The sequence below is a fragment of the Euleptes europaea genome, chromosome 6 (assembly GCF_029931775.1).
Source record: "Euleptes europaea isolate rEulEur1 chromosome 6, rEulEur1.hap1, whole genome shotgun sequence".
Taxonomy (NCBI): domain Eukaryota; kingdom Metazoa; phylum Chordata; class Lepidosauria; order Squamata; family Sphaerodactylidae; genus Euleptes; species Euleptes europaea.
The window spans coordinates 501,675-528,453 of NC_079317.1; the positions used below are offsets into that span (position 1 = coordinate 501,675).

General features: G+C 49.8%; 1 protein-coding gene across 1 annotated transcript in view; it reads left to right on the forward strand.

Annotated features, from left to right (window-relative positions):
• Window positions 1-26,779, forward strand: part of LRFN5 (leucine rich repeat and fibronectin type III domain containing 5) — an 85,556-nt gene that overhangs the window by 50,868 nt on the left and 7,909 nt on the right. The window lies entirely within an intron of this gene.

Below are 26,779 nucleotides of genomic sequence, written 5' to 3' on the forward strand. Positions count from 1 at the left end.
AGCCCCCTGCACAATGCAGGAAACTCACAACTACCTCCCCCCCTACACCCCCAGTGACCCCTACTCCATGCCCAGAAGATGGCCAAGATGTCCTCCCTCTCATCATCTGCCTAAGGTCATAGAATCAGCCTTGCTGACAGATGGCCATCTACCCTCTGCTGAAAAAACCTCCAGGGAAGGAGCGCTTACCACCTCCCGAGGAAGCCTGTTCCACTGAGGAACATTGTGCAGAGGGTTGGGCTAGATGACCATCGAGGTACCTTCCAACTCTATGATTCTAAGTGGTGTTTATGTAGAAAACAATGATTTAAATCTAGTCTTACTGACTAGTGATTTAAATTGATTTGATTTAAATCAGATCCACCAATGCAGGAAGGAGGCCCTGATCCGTAGCATGTGCTGGTTCATTCCAACCAGTTGGTTCTGTGTGTGACCCCCAAATTCCATGCGGAAAGGATAGAACGGACCAGAACTGTGGTAGGCTGCGCTACCTGGGATTAAAGTATGGGAGAAAATGGGAGAAAACAGGATTATGGAATGTACCTTAAAAGCTCTCTCCATCTTGCCAGTGGCAATAGAAAAGAATCAATTGGAAATATTTTTTCTCTTTTGAAGTTTTTTATAGGTAAATGTAGTCCCTTGGGGTGATGTCACATCACGTTTACTAGGTAGACTATATTTACAGGATGGTTTGCCATTGCCTTCCCCTGTCGTCTACACGAGTTTTTACTTATTCCACATGTGTAGAATGAAGAATTGTAAGTAAGGCAATCTACAAAGTTACCTGGTTCCTGTATGTAGTAGTACAAGAAGAAGGGTTGGTATTTATATATCTACTTTCTTCACCTTTAAGGAGTCTCAAAGCAGCTTACAATCATCTTCCCTCCCCCTCCCCACAACAGACACCTTGTGAGGTAGGTGGGGCTGAGAGAGCTCTAAGAGAGCTGTGACTAGCCCAAGGACACCCAGCTGGCTTCATGTGTAGGAGTGGGGAAACAAATCCGGTTCACCAGATGAGCCTCCGCCGTTCATGTGGAGGAGTGGGGAATCAAACCCAGTTCTCCAGATCAGAGTCCACCGCTCCAAACCACTGCTTTTAACCACTACACCACTCTGGCTCTCCAATGTAGTTTAGATATACACAACGTATTTTGAAGTATAGATTGTTTAATTGTGAGGAACGTGCTCTGCCGAGTACGATAATGCTATTGAAGATTTCAAAGCTTTCAGTATTACCACGTTTGCCTCCATGTGCAAACCTGCTTCTGGTTCAGCAGTGACTTCTGAGTCTGCTTCCGTCCAGGTCATTTGCTCCCCCCCCTTCTTTGCTACAAAACTCGTGCGTTCTGCTTTCAAGTTTTATTTTCCCTCCCACTCAGATGGCAAAAACTAAAGGATACAGATGATGAAGGCAAGCGAGGCCAGCCGCTGTGAGCAGCTCTCTCTCAGGACCTTTTAAGTTTCATAAATATGCCTAATAGTACATCAGGGTAAGCTAACCACAGTAGGAATTATTCATTTTCTGTTGTTAAAGTACTGAAATAAATTTAGATTTGAGAAGCAGGAATATTGCATAGACTTCCATTTACTCCCCAAACGTTCATGTTTTTTGGGGGGGGGGGTGAAAAAAAGTCCCCCTCCCTCCTGGCATCAGCATTTCTGGAAACGTTCTGTCTCTGGGTGGCTGGATGAGGCCTGGCTGCAGGTATGAGGTCAACCTCTTTGGCTTGCAGCAAGGCCTGGACTGGGAGCCAGTGAGGAAGGCTGAGCACCCGCTGGGTGGCCCGTGGTCCGTGCAGAGATGCCAACTGGGCCTGGTCCTCGAGGAGGAAGAAGAGAGAGGAGCCCCCCAGGGTGCCAGACGGCTCTCTCTGCCTTCTCCACAATTTAAGAAGGATGTAGAGAAGCTGGAACATGTCCAGAGGAGGGCAACAAAGATGGTGAGGGGTCTGGAGACCAAGTCCTATGAGGAAAGGTTGAAGGAGCTGGGTATGTTCAGTCCGGAGAGGAGAAGACTGAGAGGTGATATGATAACCATCTTCAGGTACTTGAAGGGCTGTCATATAGAGGAGGGTGCCGAGTTGTTTTCTGTGGCCCAAGAAGGTCAGACCAGAACCAACAGGTTGAAATTAAATCAGAAGAGTTTCCGTCTAGACATTAGGAAGAACTTTCTAACAGTCAGAGCGGTTCCTCAGTGGAACAGGCTTCCTCGGGAGGTGGTGAGCTCTCCTTCCCTGGAGGTTTTTAAGCAGAGGCTAGATGACCATCTGTCAGCAATGCTGATTCTATGACCTTGGGCAGATCATGAGAAGGAGGGCACCTTGGCCTTCTTCTGGGCATGGAGGAGGGGTCACTGTGGTGTGGTGGTGGGGGGAGTTAGTTGTGAGTTTCCTGCATTGTGCAGGTGGGTGGAGTAGATGACCCTGGTGGTCCCTTCCAACTCTATGATTCTATGAATCTATGATTCTCTCCTCATTGCTGGGCAGGATTTCCAGGGGTGGGTGGAGGGGTGTGTGCGTGAGGGAGTGAAGGTCTCTCCTCCTCCTCTGCTGTGTCCTTGCCACAGATGAGGGAGCTAACAACACAGGGAAAGACGTCTGTGCTTGAGGAGCGAGGCAAGCCCCTGGGGCGAGGAGGCTGCCTTCCCCAGGAAGCACCTGAGACTGAATCAGGGCCCCCTTGGTCCCTCAATGCCAGTATTGCCCACTCAGACTGGCAGCGGCTCTCCTGGGTCTCAGGCAGAGGTCTTTCACATCATCTACTGCCTGGTCCTTTTAACTGGAGATGTCTTCAGGATTGAACCGGGGACCTTCTGCATGCCAAGCAGGTGCTCTGCCTATGAGGCACTGCCCCTTCCTCTGGAGGCAGCATCCTTGACTCTCTGGTCTGAAGCCTCCCCCTCCTGTTCAAAGAAAGGGGGGAAGAGAGGTGAGATGTGGGGGCAGGAGGGGCTGCAGTTTTGCTTGCAGGGACCTCCTTTTGACCGGCCTCTTCATTGGGGCTCTCCAGAAATGTGGGTCTGGGAGCAGCTGCCCAGTGGGAGCCTCCAGCCCAGGTCTCATTCGAGCAGTGCCCAAGGGCAGACCTTGAGGAGGCAGGCGGTGACCCCCCCCCCATCAGTGGCCCCCAGCCTCCCCCTCTGTTGAGGCTGTCTTCTCAGGGGTGTGTGGAGTCCTTGGCCCCTTCGGTGGCGCTTGCAAGCTCTCGCTCGTCTGCTGCTGCTGCAGCCCCTGGCTTGGTGCCTCTTCACAAGTCAAAGAGTAAACTCTGTTTGTGAAAGGAATGGTTGGGATGCAGCAGGAAGCCCTGCTTGAGAGAGAGCTGCGAAGTGCGACACCTTTGGCTACCTTAGCACTTGTAGCTTAGTTTCGCCATCTGTGACCCAGAAAAGCCGTGAAAAGAGAAAACACAAATTTTGCAGGAAACAAAAAGGAGTGTACAGTTCGGACAGAACCACTCTCCTGGTGCAATCCTAAACCCAGTCTTCAAAGGACCTCAGATGCCGGTTAAGCCATATGCAGGTTTAACTCAGGGATGGTTAAATTGTGGAACTCCCTGCCCCCGGATGTGGTGATGGCTGCCAACATGGAAGGCTTGAAGAGGGGAGTGGACATGTTCATGGAGGAGAGGACTATCCAGGGCTACTAGTCAAAATGGATACTAGTCATGTTACATACCTATTCTCTCCAGGATCAGAAACCATGCCTATTATATGAAGTATGGGTCACTGGGGTGTGGGGGGGGAGGTAGTGAATTTCCTGCAATGTGCAGGGGGTTGGACTAGATGACCCTGGTGCTCCCTTCCAACTCTATGATTCTATGAGGTGCGGTGGAACGCAGGCAGGACAATGCTGCTGAAGTGGTCTTGCTTGTGGGCTTCCTGGAGGCACCTGGCTGGCCACGGTGTGAACAGACTGCCGGACTGGATGGGCTGTGGTCTGATTCAGCAGGGCTTTTTCTTATGTAACACACGGATTGGCAATGCCAGCCACAAAAGTGGAGGAACTGATAAAGGCTTTCAGGGCCAACACAAGAGCACAAAAAGAAGGCCCAAGTGTGTGTGTGTGTGTGTGTTTGGCAGGTCTCTCATACACCAAACAATAACTGCACTGGGGGATGTCTTGGGGGGCGGTGCCCCTCCCATTTTGTTCAGCTCTACGGTGATCCCTTCTGGGTGATTTGAGCCTGGTAGCACCTTAAGCTTTTCTACAGCAGACCAGTACAGCTCCCCTTCAGAGCGGGGAGCCAGTGTGGGAGAGCACTGAGGGTGTTGGGCTGGGACTGGGAGACCTGGGTTCAAATTCCTGATCTGGGAGGCGTCCCCTGCCTCACAGCATTCTTGGGAGGAGGGGAGAGCAGTGGGTGCAGGATAAAGAGAGGATGAGGAAGGGGGCAGAGGAGCAGTAGGGGAACTGGGCCCTGGCAGATGTGGGGGGGGGCAGTGCCCAGCAGGTCATGGCGGGGGTGGTGGTGGAGGGAGATGCTCCCAGTTCGCCTGCCTGTCCTGTTCCTGGAGATTATTCTTTGCACCTTAAAGAGCAGAAGTGACTACACTTCTGCTTGCTCTTTTCTTTCCATAATGTATGCACACGGACAAAATATTGTAGTGCATTAAAGCTGAACACATCCCGTCTTAACCTTTGAAAACAAGCAGTGAACAACGAATAGTCCTCGAATCTGAGTATATCACAACATGTAACCTTCATAACAATACCAAATATTATGTTAAATGAGAAGCAAATTTGGAGTCTAAATATATAATAGAATTTCAGCCTGCACATGTTCCTCTGGTTTCAGCTTATTCCACTGAGTTATAAAAGGCCTCCATCTTTTAATAAATACTTCATATGGATATGCCTTTTTTTACTCTTAATTATGTCCATATTGTGATTGTATCCATGATCCTATTAAACCAGCATTTTCTTAACCAAATTTCTATTGTGGTTGTCGACTTCTGCCTGAGACCCTGGAGAGCCGTTGCCAGTCTGAGTAGACAATGCTGACTTTGATGGACCGGGGGGTGGGGGTCTGATTCAGGATAAGGCAGCTTCATGTGTTCATATGTTCTTTGTCCAATATTTTGCAACAGATATTCTTGCTGTTACTATCAGATTTCATAATAAACATCCATGTTTTCCACTAACCATTTCCCCAAACAAAATTAGCATTGAGCTACAAAACACATTATACTTAGTGTTCTTACTAATTATTTCATATATAACTTGCCAAAATTGATTCACAACTGGACAATTCTAGCAAGTATGTAAAATATTCTTTTACTTGAAAATGTTGCCAACATTGGTCCACACCATTTTGTAAAATGTTTTTGCAAATTCTAGCCAGGGTGGAAGATTACCTATACATTAGTTTTAAGCCGCTGCAGTCAACTTGTTTGAGGCTTCCTGGAGGCTCCTGGTTGGCCACTGTGTGAACAGACTGCTGGACTGGATGGGCCTCAGTCTGATCCAGCAGGGTCTTTCTTATGTACTTATGATGCATACCTATTCTCTCCTGGATCAGAGGAGCATGCCTGTTATATTAGGTGCTGTGGAAAGCAGGCAGGATGGTGCCGCTGCAGCCGTCTTGTTTGTGGGCTTCCTAGAGGCACCTGGCTGGCCATTGTGTGGACAGGCTGCTGGACTTTATGGGCCTTCTGGGTCTGATCCAGCAGGGCTTTTCTTACATTCTTATTTGAACTAACAGCCTTTCCTCTTTCCTGCCTGCTGCATCTTCTGGCTTTCTTTCTTGCAGGCTCTCCCCACTTGTAAGTGATCGTGGTACTTGTTTGGGAGTGGGGTGGGGGCCTGTGGGCCTTTACCAGGCTTCCCTGGTTGGTCTCAGCATACTCAGGGTGCATCACGCCTTGCCTCAGGGATGCCCAGACAGCAGCTGTGGCTCCAGCAAGACTCCCTCTCCATCCATCAAAGCGAGAGGGGAGAGGGCAGGAGCCCCGGAGGGCGACAGGCCCTGGCTGCAGAGGGGCTGGTGTGCTGTGGCTGCCTCTGGCCTCATGGGTACCACTCCTCTCTGTTCTCTTCCTGCTGGCCAAGAGGCCGAGAAAGAGGCTGCCCCCTGCTCAGGGCCCATGAGAGGCAGGTGTGCTGACTGCCCAAAGAAGCAGACTTCTGACAAATGCTCTCTGGCCCAACACGTCAGAACAGTGGATGCAGTCCGGCGTGGAGGTCCCGCTGCAGGCGCCGAGTGCCTAGAGTGGGGCGGTGTCGGCCCTTGTGATTGGCAGGCAACACGAAGCTTCCTGACTGGCCATGTTGGATGCTGGTTCTGGCAGCCTGGCCTTCTCTCTTGGGCCCCCGGTTGCATGTGGGGAGCCTGGGCTGCAGTCCTTGGATCCGGGGCTGGCTGCTGAGATCTCGTCCCCATACCAAAGACTGCCATGCACCACCATCCTTGGGACACTCATTTGTGCCCTTGAAAGTTGGGGTACAGAGACCTCCGTTCCGGTGGACAGGCAGAGAAAACTCTCAGCTCCCTCAGTGCTTCTTCCATGAAGGTCCTTCAGCTGTCCTTGGGGAGGCGGCATCAGCCGACCATTCCATATTCGGGTTGAGATTCTGTGGCGAGGCCTTCATATAGAAGAAGAAGAGTTGGTTTTTATATGCCAACTTTCTCTACCATTTAAGGAAGAATCAAACCGGCTTACAGTCACCTTCCCCTCCCCACATCAGACACCCGCTGAGGTAGGTGGGGCTGAGAGAGCTGTGACTAGCCCAAGGTCACCCAGCTGGCTTCATGTGGAGGAGTGGAGAAACCAACCCGGTTCACCAGATTAGCTTCCGCCGCTCATGTGGAGGAGTGGAGAATCGTACCCGGTTCTCCAGTTTAGAGTCCACCACTCCAAATCCCTGCTCTTAACCACGACACCATGCTCGCTCACAGAGAAAGTGACATTTGTCCTGGAAGGTGGGTGATGGGCAAACTTGCCCCAGCAGGATTTTTCTGAGCATTCTTAGAAATTCTCAAGACAAACTAAATTTGTTTCTGAGAAATTCTGGGGGAGCGCTTGCCCCCTATCTCCCCTAATCACCTGGAAAGGGAAGGATGGTGAATAGGGCTTCCAGAGCTGGTTGCCCTGGAAGATTTTGATTCTTTTATTTATTAATTTACAATGCTTTTCTCTTCTTGTAGTAGGCTGGCTCTGCGTTCCAGTCTGGCGTTGTTGTTCTGCTTCTTCACTATACTGGGATAATAGTGTAATCTAGCCTGAATAGCCCAGCTTGGCCTGAGCTCAGAAGCTAAGCAGGGTCAGACCTGATTAGTACTTGCATGCGAGACCACCAAGGAAAACCGGGGTTGCTCTGCAGAGGAAGGCAATGGCAAACCACCTCTGCTTAACTACCTTGAAAACCCTGCAAGGGGCCTGCAACTTGGTGGTGTAGCCGCAGCAACAATATTACTACTCTTTTCCTGCTGAGTTCATAGAATCAAAGAATCATAGAGTTGGAAGGAACCATCAGGGTCAAAGTTTGCAAATTAACAAAGAGTTCATCTGCGTGGCTTCTATGCAGTCCCACATTGGGACTGCACAGGCGCAGGCCAGCCACGGATACGATTTGTCAGCTTCTAGCAAAATCTAAAAGAAAGTGCTCCCCCTCCCCTTGGGGCATGCAATCTCCCCGCCCACGGTCACATGACCCAAGGAGGAGGGAGCACTCTTCCCTCCAGTTCTCTTTCTGCCGCCATGGAGAGAGAACGTGTCAGCATCTCTCTCTAGCCATGAAGCCCAAAAAAGCTCCACTTTTCAAGAAATGCACTGTGTGTGGTACTAAGATGGCGAAGAATGACACCCACACTGAATGCCTTCTTTGTCTGGGGGAAGGCCACATTCCGGCAGCTTGTAAAAGTTGCTCGAAACTCACCAGCAAGGCCTTGAAGGTTCGGTCGACCCAATTACTTTCTCATCTCTACAAAGAGTCGCTTCGCCCACGAGGTCGTTCTGCTGAACCGGGTACTTCGACCGGTAAGTCCCAATCCGAAGTGGGACCCACTACTAAAAAGCCCAAAAAAGTTGGCCCTTCTAAGAAGCCTTCCTCCGTCATTATTCGGCCATCAAAGTTTATTGCTCCGTTTTCGCAAGATGGCCACGGCCGCGGCTCATGCTTTCCACTCTAAATCGCCTCGGCGTCGATCACCTTTGAGGTTGCCGAAGTCCCTTCGATGCCGATCGCCTTCGGCATCTCCTCGATGCCGATCCCAAGCCAAGTCGCCTCGTTCGCCTCGTCTGTCTGAGTCGCAAGCTCCCGTTGAAGCAGCACAGCAGCCCATTACCATTGAGGATTCGCCTCCTCATTCCCTGGCTACCCCCTCAGTTCCGTGTCCAAGCAGGGCCCAGGAAGACTCGGCTGAGTTCAAACAGCACCTCCTTCACCTTTATAAAGATGTGCCTCCGGGGCTTAACAAGTCCCCATGGCCCGATGAAAAGGGCCTTGGGCAGAACCTACAGAGCTCCAGGTCGGTGCCGATCAACCACCCCCTCCTGTGAGTGCTCAACAAGACTCCCAACATTTGCTTGAAAGGAATCAAGCGGAGTCTCCTAAGGGTTCGTCCCATCTCCAGCCCGGCCAACGGCCTCGGCGTCAATTGACTTCTCGGTGCCAGTCTCTATCCCCGGCTTCGTCTGGATCCAGTCGGCGTCGGTCGAACTCACGTCGTCGCTGATCTACCCGTCGCAGCTGGTCTTCTTCTTGACGTCGATCGTCTTCTCGGCGTCGAGCCGATCGTCGGAGTCGATCCGTTTCCTGCAGATGCTGGTCATCTCGTGGGAGCCGATCCCATCGTCAGAGTCGATCCCTTCATCGGAGCCGTTCATCCCGTCGGAGCCGTTCATCCCGTCGGAGCCGATCCTATCGTCAGAGCCGTCAGAGCCCATCCGGTCGTCGGCGCCGGCCCATTTCTCGCCGCTCCCAATCTCATCGGTCTTCATCTAGACAGTCTTCTTCCGGTCATAGCCGTTCATCCCGCTCACGTACTCCAGCCGTTCAACAACACCAGTCATCACCTAAACAGTCAGTTACCGGACATTGCCGTTCACTTAATCCAATTGGTACAGATGTTCAACCTCGCCGTTCTTCATTCAAGCAGCCAATCACTGGACATAGCCGTTCACTTCATTCACGCACTCCAATCATTCAGAGGTGCCGTTACTCCTCTAGGAGCTGGTCTCCCTCTCGTCAGCATGGAGAGGTTTCTCGATGCCGATATCCTACTCCTTCCGTCTACTCGGGCTCTTCGGTTGACCGACGTTGTCGTCATCGATGCTCCGGGTCTCGCTTGCCTTCTGGAGGCTCTTCTCAGTGTCTACACACGCCATCTCATCGTCCTGATAATCTTTCCAAGGATTCCGCTCGTCCAAGGCAAGAGTCGCTTCGCAAGCCTCCACTTTCCAGGTCTCCTATGTCAAGGGACACTGATCCATCCGAGTATGACACCTCCTACTCCCCTGATGAGGATAAGGATGAGGAATCCTGCACTTCAGCACCCTCACCAGAGGGTTGGGGACTCTAAGCCGCTCTCTCCTATGGGAGATGTCCGTTTATATGCGGAGCAGCTCATTTGCATGGCAAAAGCTCTCACAATTGAATTTAAACCGGAGTATTCCGGCCCTATATTGGCCATCAAGCCAACCAATCTTCCCGCCCATATCGTTTCCAGGGTTCCTTCCAACGACCCTCCTTCCGTCTGTCATTTCCCCTCCCGCAGCAGGACAGTAAGTTCCCACCCAAACTAAGGGCCCCTAAAGATCCCAGAGGGTCTTCCGGCCAGTACAACAAACCAAAGCAGGCATGACTAGACGTGTCTGCTTGTTTTCTTGATCGCCTGTCGGTTTTCTACCACTCATGGTCTGCTATTACCACTGATGTTTGGGTTCTCAAAATAATAAATGTTGGCTACTTCATAGAATTTGATATGTTACCTCCATACAGGCCCACGGGCTGCTCCTTTTTGCCAGCCCCAGACCTACTCGTACAAGAGGTTGCCACTCTCCTGTCTAAGGGAGCTATTTCAGAGGTTGCACCTTTGGTCCAGAAGGTGCAACCTCTGAAACCTCCTGCTTTTTTCTTGTGGATAAAAAAGGGGGGGAAGTGCCCTATCCTGGATCTCTAGGACCTTAACGTCTTTATTAGGACCAGGAAGTTCCATATGCTCACGCTCCCAGAAGTGCTTCCCCTCCTGGATAAGCACATGTGGTTCGTGGTGTTAGATCTCCGCGTCGCTTATTTCCATATCACAATTCATACTGAGTGTCGCCAATACCTAAGGTTTGAATGCAACGGAAAATGTTACCAGTACAATGTGTTGCCCTTCTGGTTGTCCACAGCCCCCAGGACCTTTACGAAGTGCCTTGCAGTAGTGGTAGCCCACCTTGCCTTGAAGGGTTGCGTGATATTTCCCTACCTTGACGATTGGTTGGTGGTGGGTCCGTCACAGTCGGAATTGGCCACACAGGTGGACTTAATCCTCTCAGTCCTCAATAATCTGGGTCTTTTGGTTCACTTTTCTAAATCTAAGCTCGTACCTGCGCAAATACAAACCTTCATTGGAGTGCAGTTGGATGCTGTCCAAGCCAGGGCCTTCCTCCCTGTACAGAGAGCTTGCGCCATTCAGAAAATAGTGGCTAGATTCACAAAAAAAGGTTTCAAATGGCCCATCATATTCAGAGGTTATTAGGCCTTATGGCCTCTACCACGGCCGTGGTAGAGTTTGCGAGGCTCCGTATGCGTCTGCTCCAAAACTGGTTCCTCCGGGCGTTCAGGCTCAATGTTGATCCCCAATACAAATGCCTTTCCATCCCCAGATATGTTATTTCCTCCTTGCAATGGTGGGTGCATGATGCCAACATCCTCTCAGGTGTCCCCTTTCATCGCCCTTCTCCTCAGAGGTACCTGTTCACAGACACTTCCCTATCAGGATGGGGGGCTCATTGTGGTGACCTTACGGCCCGGGGCACCTGATCTTTCCTAGAATCCCGGTTGCACATCAATTTGTTGGAGCTGCGTGCCATCCATCTTGCTCTGTCTTCATTCACAGGGCACCTGGACGGACAGCACATTCAGATCGTCACAGACAGCTCCACTGCCCAGTTCTATATAAACAAGCAGGGTGGCACAGGGTCTGTTTCGCTCTCCAAGGAAGCCAGCGACATCTGGGAATGGGCCATAGCTCACCGCGCTACACTCGTAGCGATTCACATTGCGGGCAAGAGCAACACACTAGCAGACGCTCTGAGTCGCCTTCCCAATCAAGCCCACGAGCTCACACTGAGCAGCGATTGTCTCCACCAAATATTCCACCTGTGGGGTTATCCGCAAGTAGACCTTTTTGCAACACACCTCAACTCAGTGTGTCCCAAGTTCTATTCGAGGGCAGGAGCCAGCCTGGGCTCAATGGGAGATGCCTTTCAGGCTGTTTGGAACGGGGCTCTGTTTTATTTCTTTCCCCCATTCCCTCTATTTCACAAGGCCCTAGCTAAAATGAACCACGACAAGACAGATGCCATCATTGTCACTCTGTTTTGGCCCAGGAGGTTGTGGTTTGCAGTGCTCATGTCACTTGCACAAGGGAATTACATTCTTCTTCCGAAGAATCCCTTCCACTCCCCGGCGGACCTGCAACTTGCGGCCTGGAGGGTGCTACCCCGGGGCAGTGGTCTGACAGGGTAGCTAAGGTTCTGTTGCATTCGTTAAAGTCTTCCACTCGGCGGTCCTACAACGCTAAATGGAGACATTTTTCTGATTGGGCTAAGGTTATAAATGTTTCACCAATCATTGGTTCTTGTAGGTTATCTGGGCTGTGTAACCGTGGTCTTGGAATTTTCTTTCCTGACGTTTCGCCAGCAGCTGTGGCAGGCATCTTCAGAGACAGCCCGGATAACCTACAAGAACCAATGAACTCTGACCGTGAAAGCCTTCAACAATATTTTGTTTCACCAATCAATTGCCCACTGTCTGTTGTGTTTGATTACCTTCTATCTCTCAAAGATGTTGGTTTATCTAATTCTTCCATTAAAGTTTATTTAGCCGCAATATCGGCTTTTCACCCGGAGATTGACTCCTTCTCAGTTTTTTCTCACCCCCTTTCAAAAAGTTTCTGAAGGGTCTCAATAACTTGTACCTTCCTGTCACTCCACCAGTTCCCCAGTGGAGTCTCTCCTTAGTCCTTTCACAGCTCATGAGACCTCCGTTTGAGCCATTAGCTACTTGCGAATTGGCCCTACTATCCTTCAAGGCGGCCTTCTTAGTAGCCATTACCTCGGCAAGGAGGGTGAGCGACATCTCAGCACTGTCACATTCCCCTCCTTATACAAAGTTCCACTCGGATAGAGTAGTATTGAAGCCTAAAATTTCCTTTTTACCTAAGGTCGTTTCAGCCTTCCACCTTACACAGGACATTGTCCTTCCCGTTTTTTTCCCTCATCCATCCTCCAATGCTGATAGGGCATTACATTCCCTAGATGTCCGCAGAGCCCTTCTTTTTTACATTAAAAGGTCTCAGAACTTTCGTAAAGATGACAACCTTTTTGTTTGCTTCGGCGGGCATCGCAAAGGTCGTCGTGCTTCTCCTCAGATCCTCTCGAGGTGGATCACGTCAACCATCAAGATGGCATACGAGTTTGCTCACCAGGAGTGCCCTCCTATGATCAAAGCACATTCTACCAGAGCTTATGCGGCTTCCATCGCCTTCTCCTCTAAGATAGATCTCTGGGACATCTGTAAGGCTGCTACCTGGTCCACGCCCTCTACGTTTATGAAACACTACGCGATGGATGTGGACTCGGCAAGAGATGCAGCCGTGGGATATGCTGAATTGCAGTCTTTATTTCGGTGACTGTCCCACACCCACCGTCCTGGTAAGCGAACTCGCTACTCTCCCAATGTGGGACTGCATAGAAGCCATGCAGATGAAAAACAGAGTTTCACTTACCTGTAACTGTTGTTCATCTGGTGGATCTTCTATGCAGGCACACATCCCTCCCTCCTTCCCCGCTGTGGGACCTCTCCGCTAGACCAGTGGTTGGTTCCGTGGCAGCAGGTTGGAGAACTGGAGGGAAGAGTGCTCCCTCCTCCTTGGGTCATGTGACCGGTGGGCAGGGAGATTGCAAGCCCCAAGGGGAGGGGGAGCACTCTCTTTTAGATTTTGCTAGAAGCTGACAAATCTTATCCTTGGCTGTCCTGCGCCTGCGCAGTCCCAATGTGGGACTGCATAGAAGATCCACCAGATGAACAACAGTTACAGGTAAGTGAAACTCTGTTTTTCACTCATTTTTCAACTGTCAATGAACTCCGTTACGTAGAGCTACTTTCATCTTAGACAGTTAGTTGAAACAGTTGCAGAAAAATGTTAGACTAATTGTTTTTTTTTTAATAAAGGTTAAGAGCTGAGACTGGCCAATTTATCTTGCTATATCGATTGTGACTCATATGCACATGCTAATTGGCTTATTTGCACTTACGTTGATTATCTCATATTTAGAACCATACAGTTGTCTAGATATGATCACATGATTATAATAGATCAGATTTAGAGAAAGATAAGATTGATAGATCAGATTTAGAGAAAGGTAAGATATGCACTAGTCTGACAAGCAAATCAGATTTCTCTGGATGGTAGTTTCAGAAGAAGACAAGGTGAGATTTCTGGGTGGGTTATGTGGACTTTTTGATAATCCCTAAAAGCAGTGAGACAACATATGAACATATGAATATATATGAACCCTTGGTCCATCAAAGTCAGTATTGTCTACTCAGACCGGCAGCGGCTCTCCAGGGTCTCAGGCGAAGGTCTTTCCCATCACCTACTCGCCTAGTTCCTTTTAATTGGAGATGCCGGGGATTGAACCTGGGACCTTCTGCATGCTAAGTAAATGCTCTACCACTGAGCCACGCCCCCTCCCCGAACAAGTTGAACTTTAAAACTATTACTTGCTATAATGTGATTAAGCAATTCTTGGAACTTTAATAATTTTAGTATATATCTTCACAGTAATGGTAGGGTTAATTCCCCCCCCCCCGTTCTGCTCAATAAAAATAATATTTTTATTTTCACAACCAAAGGTAAAAGTGTCTACAGGTGTTCTGTCTGGTTTGCTGGTCAATAGTTCAGAGAACCAAACTAAATCCCTTGACTCTTTTGTATTATCAGAATTAAAGGTTGTTAATCTCCCTTTAATAGATAAATCCTGGAGAATTCTGCTGCTAGACAGTTTTTCACAGGCAAAGCCTTTAAAATTGTTTAGTGCAGGTCCTCTAATAGGATGCGGGAGGGAATCTCTCCTTAGAGTGGCATTTTTATTATTATTATTGTAATCCAATAATTGCTTTTTATAAATCCTCAAGGTGAGAGGTCCTGGATGAAGGACAGGAGCAAATGTGCTTTACTGTAGGCTATTGTTTAAAATATATATTCTAGATGGTAGTTAGAGGCATGCAGGTATGTCTAGTGGTCAGTGGGTTTTTGATAGAAGATGGTTGTTATGTGTCCATTTCAAAGGTTCACAGTGGTATCTAGCAAATATGCCTGTTGTATTCCTTGCTCCATGCTGAGATTCTTGTTCAAGTGACAACTGTTACAGTCCTGGTGGATTCTTTCCAGAGTTTCTCTCCCATGGATCCAGTTGGTGAAAATGCCATCAGAACATCTTAAGTCCAGAGACAGTTGATGTGCCCAATTGCTGATAGTCCGTCTGGAGATCAAGTCCTGTGAGGAAAGGTTGAAGGAGCTGGGTATGTTTAGCCTGGAGAGGAGAAGACTGAGAGGGGAGATGATAACCATCTTCAAGGACTTGAAGGGCTGTCATATGGAGGAGGGTGCCGAGTTGTTTTCTGTTGCCCCAGAAGGTCAGACCAGAACCAACGGGTTGAAATTAAATCAAAAGAGTTTCTGTCTAGACGTTAGGAAGAACTTTCTAACGGAGTGGTTCCTCGGTGGAAAAGGCTTCCTCGGGAGGTGGTGAGCTCTCCTTCCCTGGAGGATTTTAAGCAGAAGCTGGATGGCCATCTGTCAGCAATGCTGATTCTATGACCTTAAGCAGATGATGAGAGAGAGGGCATCTTGGCCATCTTCTGGGCATGGAGAAGGGGTCGCTGGGGGTGTGGGGGGGAGGTAGTTGTGAATTTCCTGCATTGTGCACGGGGTTGGACTAGATGACCCTGATGGTCCCTTCCAACTCTATGATTCTATGAGTTATACCATTCTTCCAAACTTCCTGGGATTATGGGGAGGATGGGTGTGATACATGTACATAGGCAGGATTATCTTGCAGCAGCACATATCCAGCCATTTCAATTTCCCTGGTAGCCCAAGGGCATAAACCCTCACGAAGCGGCACACTGTGGGATCTTCCTTCTCATAAAGCGGATGGAAGAACATTGAGACGGGCAAGGATGAAAGCTCCTGCATTTGGGAATTGATACATTTGCTAAATAGTATGACCATTCTTGTTCCTAAAGTGATGGTATTTTGCAGCAGAATTTAAATGGTGTTGAAGTTGAATGTCCCAAATCCTTTGCTTGATTTCAGATTTAGTTTCGGAATAACCCAAGGCTGTTAAGCTGCTAGGAGAACATCCAATGGATTGTAATTTCTCTGAAAGGGACCTTTTCCATTTTGACTGAAAGGCAGTCTGTTAGTGTCAAAGATGCAAGACCCAGAGGAGAGAAAACATTCTTCAGCCAGTAATACATGAGCTTCCAGAGAAATTAAACCCTCTTCTGACGCAAAACTGCATTAGGAACACAGTAGGGAACCGCAAGTATGGGTCTCAGAAATTCAGCCTGAACTATTTCGAGGGATCTGTAGTTATCAGAAGCACAGCCACAGTACTAATACTGGAGCCAGTAGGGTATCGAGTGTTTCCTGGTTTTTGAATCTTGGGTGGTAGATAGAAAATACCATGTTGGGGTTCCTGAGGTGTATCCATGTCAATTTGTTCCTGTATACACACGGGTAGCTCCTTCATAGTCTTGTTAAGATCTTTCTGGAGTTATTTTGTGGAGTCTGTGGAAAATGGTGTCTGAAATGGGTGGTTTTAGAGAGTTGTAGCTTCCTGTTTGCTGCCCAGTTTCACATGAGGCTGCCTTATACTGAATCAGACCCTTGGTTCATCAAAGTCAGTATTAAGAACATAAATGCCCTGCTGGATCAGACCCAGGCCCATCAAGTCCAGCAGTCTGTTCACACGGTGGCCAACCAGGTGCTCCTAGGAAGCCCACAAACAAGACGACTGCAGCAGCATTTATCCTGCCTGTGTTCCACAGCACCTAAGATAATAGGCACGCTCCTCTGATCCTGGAGAGTATTGTCTGCTCAGACCGGCAGCGGCTCCCCAGGGTCTCAGGCAGAGGTCTTTCACATCACCTACTTGCCTGGTCCCTTTAACTGGAGATTCCGGGGATTGAACCTGGGAATCTTCTGCCTGCCAAGCAGAGGCTCTACCACTGAGCCGCAGAATGAGTTTCACTTCTTTGTCATTTTCCTTGATCATGAATCCAGCGCCTTAAGAGGCCAACAAGATTTCCAGGCTGTAAGTTTCTGAAAGTCAGAGCTCCCTTCACCTGATATGGCATCTGACGAAAGGAGCTTTGACTCTTGAAAGCTCGGACCACTGAAATCTCGTTGGTCTCAAAGGTGCGACTAGCCTCGAATCTGGCTATTCTATTGCAGACCAACAGGGCTACCCTCTGAAATAAGGCCAGGGTTGTTTTTGAGGCTGCACGGGGCATCCCTTTCTGCAAGGCTGAGGTTGTCTTGCAAATGGTGCTTTTTGTTGATCACTTTGGTTTAGGCACGGTTAGGAAAGCCCTGGATGTCGTGATCCAGGGAGGCATGGTGTGTGACCTTCAGCAGAGGTTCCAGGTTTGGTTCAGCTTCTGAAAACCCCTCCTCATGCCCCCTCCCTCGTGTGCATGCTGAAGACCCGGGAGGCTTGTTCTGCAGGCCAAGTGAGTCAGCAGAAGAAGCAGCAGCAGACAGGTTTGCGTGAAGGGGGGGGCTTGCACCCCCATGCAGGGGAGGTGGTGGCGATGGATTAGAATCATAGAATCATAGAGTTGGAAGGGACCACCAGGGCCATCAAGTCCAACCCCCTGCACAATGCAGGAAATTCACAACTACCTCCCCCCTACACACCCCTAGTGACCAGAAGATGGCCAAGATGTCCTCCCTCTCATCATCTGCCTAAGGTCACAGAATCAGCATTGCTGACAGATGGTCATCTAACCTCTTCTTAAAAACCTCCAGGGAAGGAGAGCTTACCACCTCCTGAGGAAGCCTGTTCCACTGAGGAACCGCTCTAACTGTTAGAAAATTCTGCCTAATGTCTCGACCGAAACTCTTTTGATTTAATTTCAACCCGTTGGTTCTGGTCCGACCTTCTTGAGCAACAGAAAATGGCACCCTCCTCTATATGACAGCCCTTCAAGTACTTGAACATGGTTATCCTATCCCCTCTCAGTCTTCTCCTCTCCAGGCTAAACATACCCAGCTCCTTCAACCTTTCCTCATAGGACTTGGTCTCCAGACCCCTCACCATCTTTGTTGCCCTCCTCTGGACACGTCCCAGCTTGTCTACATCTTTTTTAAATTGTGGTGCCCAAAACTGAACACACAGTACTCTAGGTGAGGTCTAACCAGAGCGGAGCAAAGCGATACCATCACTTTGCGTGATCTGGACACTATACTTCTGTTGATGCAGCCCAAGACTGCGTTTGCCTTTTTAGTTACAGCATCACATTAGACGGCTGGTAGCTCTGGCAAAGGTCTGTGTGGGATTGGCTGATCTGATGCAGGTCCCGGTCTGTTAAAAAGGGAGCTCCGAGTGTGTCCCCAGTGCTGCAAACGTCTTGCTGTGTTGCTGTCTGTGTTGGGCAGGATCTCCAGCACGGAGAAATCCGCCCCAGATGTAAAAAGTTGACTTCTTTCGATATAATTCCTGGCCGCTTCAGACAGGAATGGTGTGAAACAATTTTTAGGGTGAAACAGTTCCTAAGTCAGGATCAAAGTGTTACGCTTGTGTAGCTTGTCCGTTGCCGTGATCCAAGAGGACTGTCCCCATGTGCTGATTTCCTGGGCCAAATGTGGCTTCCCAGCACACATGAGCAAGCAGGCGCTTACGGGTAGGCAGGAGCAGCCTGTGTGCTGAAGCCGTGTCTCCACCAGCAATGCCTCCTCATCCCCTCTTGGTGGTAGGGGGGCATCTGCCTGCCCACCCTGCTTTGGCTTCTGGCAGCACCTGAGGTGGAAAGGCAAGGCAGGCTGTGTGGCAGCAGGCTTCTTTGTGTGGCTGGAAGGCAGTCATGGGATTGGGGACATGGAAGAGGACACTGCCAGCTGGGAAGGCTTTAAGAGGGGAGTGGACATGTTCATGGGGGAGAGGGCTATCTCTGGCTGCTAGTCAAAATGAATAATAGTCATAATATACACCTATTCCCTCCAGTGTAAGATGGGCATGCCTATTCTATGAGGTGCTGTGGAACGCAGGCAGGATGGTGCTGCTGCAGTCGTCTTGCTTGGGGGCTTCCTAGAGGTACCTGGCTGGCCACTGGGCCAGACTGCTGGACGCAATGGGCGTGGGTCTGATCCAGCAGGACCTTTTCTTATGTTCTTAAGAGGAATTTGATTGACAGCCATTTGCATTTAATTTGCATGGCCCGTCCAACTAGAGGCTCCTCCTTCACCATCACTGCGAAGAGGATTCGTTTTCTTTAAGGAAGGTGCATTCTTGAAACCGGCCCGGCTTTCCTCCTTCAGCTGGGTCACGACTCAGGAATTGCTTGGAGGTTCCTTTAGCGAAGAAAGCCTCTGCTTTCAAGCCGGAGCCCCCCCAGCAATGGGTAGCCACAATGTTTTCAGTTCTGCGGCAAACAGCTGTGTTACAAATCCCGGGCGGGGGCCCTTTATCTTCTCTAAAGGCTTCTGCTTCAGTAATTTCAGGAGCCATTTGGAAAGGAGCCCTCGCTGTCTCTCGTTACTATAGCAATCCGGTCGGAAAGACCAAGCGAGACGAAAGTGCTTTGCTTCCATTTTGTGGCCAAGAGAACGATGCCATTTGCCGTGTTCAGGCTGCAAACGGCGGCTCTCCGGGCTGACTGTCGTGTTGCTGATCTGACTCATCCAAATACATACCCGACGCGGTACGGAAGCCTGCCAAGGAACGGACGCATGTCTCGCTCAGACACATCCTTGCTTGTGTGCAGCGCTTTTCCGTCATGATTAGTGAGATGCAGCTTGCCTTGCAGAGTTCTCCAAGGGTATCAAGCAACTATTTACTTTTCTGGACGTGCCGATCTATAGATGGAAGTGATTCTTTTTTGCTGCCATTTATCAATGGAAAGTTCTTAGGTGCCTCCTCCGCCCCCCCCCCCCCCGCATGCTGAGTGATGATCTTCACCCCCTCCAGACAGGAGCAAGAACAAAAATGGAAGAAGGGAGAGAAGCCGATGATACAGCCGGCAGCCCCCAGCCCACTGGAAAGGGCCAGGACAATGTGAGCAGAGTTGGGGAAATAATCCTGTCCCACACCCCTAGCGCTGCTCTCACTGGACTTTTCCTGAAGCATCAGGATTTGCAAAGAACATTTGCTAACTGTGGGCCTTCCAACTGCAGAGAGACCCACAGGATACAACAACGTAGTCGCAGGCAGAGAGGAAACAAAGAAGAAGAAGAATTGTTTTTTATATGCCAACTTTCTCTACCACTTAACAAAGAATCAAACCCACATACAATCTCTTTCCCTTCCCCTCCCCACAACAGACACCCTGGGAGGTAGGTGAGGCTGAGAGAGCTCCAAGAGAACTGTGACTAGCCCAAGGTCACCCAGCTGGCTTCATGTGTAGGAGTGAGGAAACCGACCCGGTTCACCAGATTACCACCAGAGATGACACGGGTGGTCCCTTCCAACTCTATGATTCTATAACCTACCTTTATCAATAAAACAGAGGAGGAGAATGATGTTAGCTGCTCTGGATCCCCATTCGGGTGAAAGGTGGGATATAAATAAAGAAAATAAATAACTATGTATGCACCTGTCATAGTGAGGATGGTGCTGAGTTGTTTTCTGTTGCCCAAGAAGGTCGGACCAGAATCAACGGGTTGAAATTAAATCAAAAGAGTTTCCGTCTAGACATTAGGAAGAATTCCCTAGCAGAGCGGTTCCTCGGTGGAACAGACGTCCCCGGGAGGTGGTGAGCTCTCCTTCCCTGGAGGTTTTTAAAGAAGAGGCTAGATGGCCATCTGTCAGCAATGGTGATTCTGTGATGAGACAGCAAGGTAGATTTCCCCACAATATGGAAGATCCATTTAAGCAGTCTGATTTAATAAGTTTGTAATAACCTTTTTTCCTTTCTGTAAATGTATTGAAAATGTATTAGGACAGCAAGGAATTAGCTTGTTGCTGGGCAGGATAACTCTATGCGTGTGTGTGTTGAGTTACCAGGGGAAGAATGTCTGTCTGGATACTAGCTAGCTGTGTGTGTGTGCTAAGTTAGTAGGGTAAATGTCAGGGAAAAGTTACTGTGAACAATAACAAGAACTGGAACTGGAAACAACTGCCTGAGCTCGAGAGGCTCCAGTCTTTGTAAACAACCCGATAGGCGGGGAATGTTGACGCCTCCTCTCAAGGCATCGATTTTGGTTAAAAGCGTGCCCCCCAGTATAATCGGGGCCCAGGTATTTTGCTTGCTAGAGCAATTGGGTGACCAGCTGGAATAAACCGTTTTTCTTGATAATGATCTCGGGTCTCTCTCCCCCCCCACGACCCCCCGTTTACCACGTCAGTGACCTTCGGCAGATCATGAGAGGGAGAGCAGGAAGGGTTGCGTCAGTGTTTGGCTCTTCTGGCCCTTTCTTACAAGCCCAGGGCAATGCCGATTGGCACTGGGGGGTTCAGGAAGGAATTTTCCTGCAGGACAGATTGGTCCAGATTGGATCCTGGAGGGTTTTTTTTTCCTTTTGCTATCTTCTGGGCATGGAGTACGGGCCTCTGGGTGTGTGTGGGGGGGAGGCAATTGTGAATTTCCTGCATTGTGTAGGGGTTGGACTAGATGACCCTGGTGGTCCCTTCCAACTCTATGATTCTAAGATGCCACAATGGCACCTATCCCCAAGAAAAAGGGGGAAGAGTAGAGGGAGGAGCAGGAAAGTAGGGCTGGCAGTGGAAGCTGCGAGGGCTGTCCTGGTATGCTGCTGGTGGTGCCAACTGGCCAAGCTCAGAAAAGGCCACCTTGGATTGGTCCTTGTAGGTTATCCGGGCTGTGTGACCGTGGTCTGGAGGTTTTCAGGACAGGAAGCCAAGCCTTATTCATTCTTAAACTCTCTTCTTTTCTGTTAAAGTTATGCTGATGTTTATGAATTTCAATGGCTTCTCTGTGCAATCTGACAAAATAGTTGGTAGAATTGTCCCGTCTTTCAGTGTCTTGGAATAAGACCTCCAGACTAACAAAGACTACAGTCCACAATAGCCACGCGGATTAGCTTTGGATTTCACACATTAACAGATCACTTAAGGATACAATGGTTCCACATTAACATACCACACCCTCATTAGCACATTATCTTGAGACTTACAGGACAATGGTTAGCACATTACCTTGGATACTTTTTGCAGGACAATGATTCAGCTCAAACCCAACCCCTTTCTGACTATATATTACTCTTCCTACACACTTGACACTGAGAGACACTGTCCTTCAGTGTTACTCCTCCGAAGATGCCTGCCACAGCTGCTGGCGAAACGTCAGGAACGAAAATACCAAGACCACAGACACACACCCCGGATAACCTACAAGAACCAATGACCTCTGACCGTGAAAGCCTTTGACAATATTTTGAACGCCACATTGGATGCTCAAAATGGGGGGTGGGTACTTGTGGCGTGGAGCATGTGTGGCTGTATGCTCCACTGAGAGCATTTGGTGGTTGCTCCTGCCAAAAGAACGTGCGAACTCTGCAGGCAGCTTGCAGCCCCACTCACCTCTAGAGCACTGGAAACACGCTGGGCACGCTTCGAAAAGAAGTGCAACTGAGTGTGTGTGGGGTGGGGTGGGGGCGGTTGCAGCAATAATGGGTTTAAACTCCAGGTGGAAAGGTTGGATATTGGGGGGGGGGAATTTACAGTAAGAGTTGTTGGAGTGTGGAATGGGCTGCCGAGGGAGGTGGTGAGCCTCCCCCTCACTGGCAGTCTTCAAGCAGCTGTTCCTGCATTGAGCAGGGGGTTGGACTAGATGGCCCGTATGGCCCCTTCCAACTCTGTGATTCTATGATTATCTGGCTGCCAGGAGCTCTGCCTGTATGCTGTAGTTGTGAATTTCCTGCATTGTGCAGGGGGTTGGACTAGATGACCCTGGAGGCCCCTTTCTAACTCTATGATTCTATAAAATCTTGGTAGCCTTTAAGGAGTCACCGGCTTCCTGCTTGTTATTGAAGTGGTTTATGTTTCCACACCATCTTGAGCATGCCAAATTATGACTCTTGTATCCTTTGCAACTCACTTTGAGGCCTGTGTGCTGATCCGTCCCTGACTTTGCATAAGGGAAGTGTGGCCTCGTGAACAGGAGCATGAAAGGGAATTTGACCAGCCTGTCGGGCAAAGTAAAAAGATGGATCCAATGCCAAGCTGGCTAGAATGATTCCATCCGGACACACATGTACTCACATGAAGCTGCCGAACCCTGAATCAGACCCTGGCTCCATCAAGGTCGGTATGGTCTACTCTGACTGGCAGCAGCTCTCCTGGGCCTCAGGCAGAGAAAGGCCTTTCCAATCACCTGCTTCCAAACCTTTTCAAGGGGTGTTGCTGGGGATTCAACCTGGGACTTTCTGCATGCCAAGCAGGTGCTCTACCACTGAGCCACGGCCCCTTTACTGGTTGTGTGATATGGCGGGTGGGGAGGTCATGTGAGTCCCTCAGCTTATCCCCTCCCCTGTCTCTAGCCAGCCTCCGGCCCACCTCCTCACCCCCTCCAAGAAGGAGCTGCCTTCCGCAGGGATGGGTGTTTGGAGCCCTCCACGGCTGACCCACATGGGAGGTTTCCCACAGCTTGTGACTGGGACCTGCTCCAAAGGAGTCCCACCCTTCCCATTGGGAGACATTCCAGCGTCTGAGACAAGATGTCTCATCCTCAAAAATGTACTTAAAGATCACCCTCGAAGTTTGCTTACTGCCAGAATTAATACCGAAATTATTCTCAGTGGAGCAGTACCGATGGCTTTATTCTAAATTTTGACAATTTCTTGCAGGAACCATCTCCCTCCCCTGAGTTCGGGGCGAGCAGGAAAAGGAACACATTTAATTGGTACATTTACAGTCCTGGGCTGTCTGGCTCTGTGCTAAGGAGTCCAGTTGCTTCCTTTCTAACGGGATGTATAAATTGGGGCGGTATCGGCTTCTGCAGAGAAGAGATGGCCCTCTCAGCTGCCTGTAAAAATGGATTGGCTTTTATAAGCCTTTCCCGCTTCATCCAGCGAAGGCAGGTTTTCTCGAGTGTCTGTGACAGCCGGGCCAGTCAGCTGCATTGCCCAACCTTTGGTCTGCGATGTGAGGGGCTGGAACCCAGTGCCTGGCAAAGGGGGGGGCGCGCACACTCTTCACCCACAGCAAGGGGCTGTGAGTCGGGAGGCAAGGATTTCTTTATTGGTTGGCAAACAGTTTTGTGAAGGAGAAAGTCAAACAGGAATGCGGTGTCATCTGGGAGAGTTTGCATTTGGGTCTGAAATCAGAAACGTCCTTCCAGGGGAAACGGCACCCTTGGCGAATGCACCGGATTAACCCCTTCCCACCCCCAAAGTCTGCCTTATTGACAGAGACCCGCCAGTCTGGATGCCAGCATCCCTTCCAGGGGCATAATCAGAACGGGCAGCCTCTCTGTCATGGTTCGGGGCGTCTGGAGCCTTTGTGTGCACGGTTTTTGTATCCATGCTGCACTCTCAGTCCTTTGCAAGTGGGGGGGGGCAGGGCTGAGAGAGAAGGGGTTTGCCCAGCATGGTCTAGTGAGGCTGGACCGGGGTGGGTGGGTGGGTGCGGGGGGCTGTTCAGGTCCCACGCTGAGCCTTCTCCCTTGGGAAGGAAGCCCCGGCTGGGTTGTTGCCTCATCTCTTTGAGACCAAGTCTGGCCTCAGATGACTGGCAGCAGCATGAAGTGGGGTGGGGGGGACCTTGCCACTTGTCATCCCCTGTAGTATTGGAGCAGGGGTGGAAGGAACATAAGAACATAAGAAAAGCCCTGCTGGATCAGGCCAAGGCCCATCAAGTCCAGCAGTCTGTTCACACAGTGGCCAACCAGGTGCCTCCGGGAAGCCCACAAACAAGACGACTGCAGCAACATTATCATGCCTGCTTTCCACAGCACCCAAGATAATAGGCCTGCTCCTCTGATCCTGGAGAGAATAGGTATGCAGCATGACTAGTATCCATTCTAACTAATAGCCATGAATACCCCTTTCCTCCATGAATATGTCCACTCCCCTCTTAAAGCCTTCCAAGTTGGCAGCCATCACCACATCCTGGGGCAGGGAATTCCACAATTTAACTATGCGTTGTGTGAAAAAATACTTCCTTTTATCAGTTTTGAATTTCTTACCCTTCAGCTTCAGCAGATGACCCCCCGCATTCTAGTATTATGAGAACCCTCCAGGGGGCTTTACTGGTGGCCCCTTTCCATGGCCTGTGGTTTGACTGGGGTATGTCAACTCTGGCCATGGTGCCTGTGTCCCCACTGGTCTTCAAAGGTATTTGCAAACTTGCCCCTCTTAACTAACATCCTGATGTGACTGATGTCTTGTTGCTCGTGTTTTTAGCATTCCCAAAAGCTGGAGTGGGGGGGTGGGGGTGGAGATCAGTTAACTTGATCACCACAATGCAGAAACGAGCGAGTTTTCCTCCAGTGATTGTAAGCCAAGTACACCAAAGTGTGCGCAGGCAGGACTGAGTCACACATTTTTCTCCCGTGGGAGAAGTTATGGCTCAGTGGTAGAGCCTCTGTTTTGTATACAGAAGATACCAGGTCCATCCCCTGGCATTTGCAGCCAAAAGGATCAGGAAGGGCAAGTGATGTGAAAGATCTCTGCCTGAGACCCCCAAAGAGCTGCTGCCGGTCAGAGCAGGCAAGACTGACCATGAACAACCAAGGGTCTGACTAGGTGTGGCTGATAATTCCCAAATGTTCAAAATACATGAGAGGCTGGGGAAGCTGTCCAAGGACAAAGTCTGCTTTTTTTCTAAGTGGGTGTGTGAGGAACCTGAAGAAGTACAGGGAAATGATGAGAAAGTTGAAAAGAGCAATCATCCATAGTATCATAGATTGAATCATAAAGTTGGAAGGGACCACCAGGGTCATCTAGTCCAACCCCCTGCACAATGCAAGAAATTCACAACTACCTCCCCCCCCACACACACACACCCAGTGGCCAGAAGATGGCCAAGATGCCCTCCCTCTCATCATCTGCCTAAGGTCATAGAATCAGCATTGCTGACAGATGGCCATCTAGCCTATTCTTATAAACCTCCAGGGAAGGAGCGCTTACCACCTCCCAAGGAAGCCTCTGTTCCACTGGAACCGCTCTGACTGTGAGAAAATTCTTCCTAATGTCTAGACGGAAACTGTTTTGATTTAATTTCAACCCGTTGGTTCTGGTCTGACCTTCTGGGGCCATAGAAAACCACTCGGCACCCTCCTCTCTATGATAGCCCTTCAAGTACTTGAAGATGGTTCTCCTATCCCCTCTCAGTCTTCTCCTCTTCAGGCTAAGCATACCCAGCTCCTTCAACCTTTCCTCATAGGACTTGGTCTTTAGACCCCTCACCATCTTTGTTGCCCTTCTCTGGACACGTTCCAGCTTCTCTACATCCTTCTTAAATTGCTGTGCCCAGTAGCACCTTAAAGACTAACACAATTCCTGGCAGGGTATGTGTGAGCTTTCTTGAGTCACAGCTCACTTCTGTGATAAAGTTAGCCCTGATAGAAAATGTCCTAAGGGCTTCTTGGAAGACTGCACAAAGTAGAGGTGCAAATTTTACAGTGCATGAACATCGGCACCGACAAAGGGAGTTAAAGGTGGGACTGGTACAAGAGGCAAGGAGGGGGGCACGTAAGTGAGGGTCTTTCTGCTCAGGTGCTGAAGTTCAGGGTCTGAAGCAGGTTGTGTTTTTGAAGGTTGCTTCTAGCACGTGGTCCTAGCGGGAGGGGTCTCTGCTCTTTGAGGTGAGTCATCTGATACAGCCTCCTATTTTGTGAGGCCTGGGGGAGGAGCTGGAAGTCATAAGAACATCGGAAAGGCCCCGCTGGATCAGACCCAGAAGGCCCATCAAGTCCAGCAGTCTGTTCACACAGGGGCCACCCAGGGGCCTCTAGGAAGCCCTCAAACCAGACGACTTCGTAAAGCAGAGCTATCCAGAGGTCGGGGCTCTAAGGAATCAGGCAGCACCTCATGGCACATGAACATTAGGCAGACATGCGCTAACAGAGGGAGTTAAACTTGGGAATTGCGCGGGTACGTTTGAGTCAGAGCAGGAGGCAACCACAGAAGTGAAGCAGCTCTAAACCAGAAGGACATGTGAGCGAAGCTCCTCTGTGAATTCAGGGTTGAGGTGGCAGAGCAGCTTCTGAACTAATACCTTGAAGAAAGACAACAGCAGGGGGGGAAAGACTGTAGTGGAATGGCCCCAGTGGCCAAGGGGTGGTGGCACAAATCCTGGGGAAATGTGAGTGGGAGCAGGCGGGAACTTGAGAATAAGAGTTGGGCGGGTAGTCAGAAGACAATCCTGGAGGGCCAT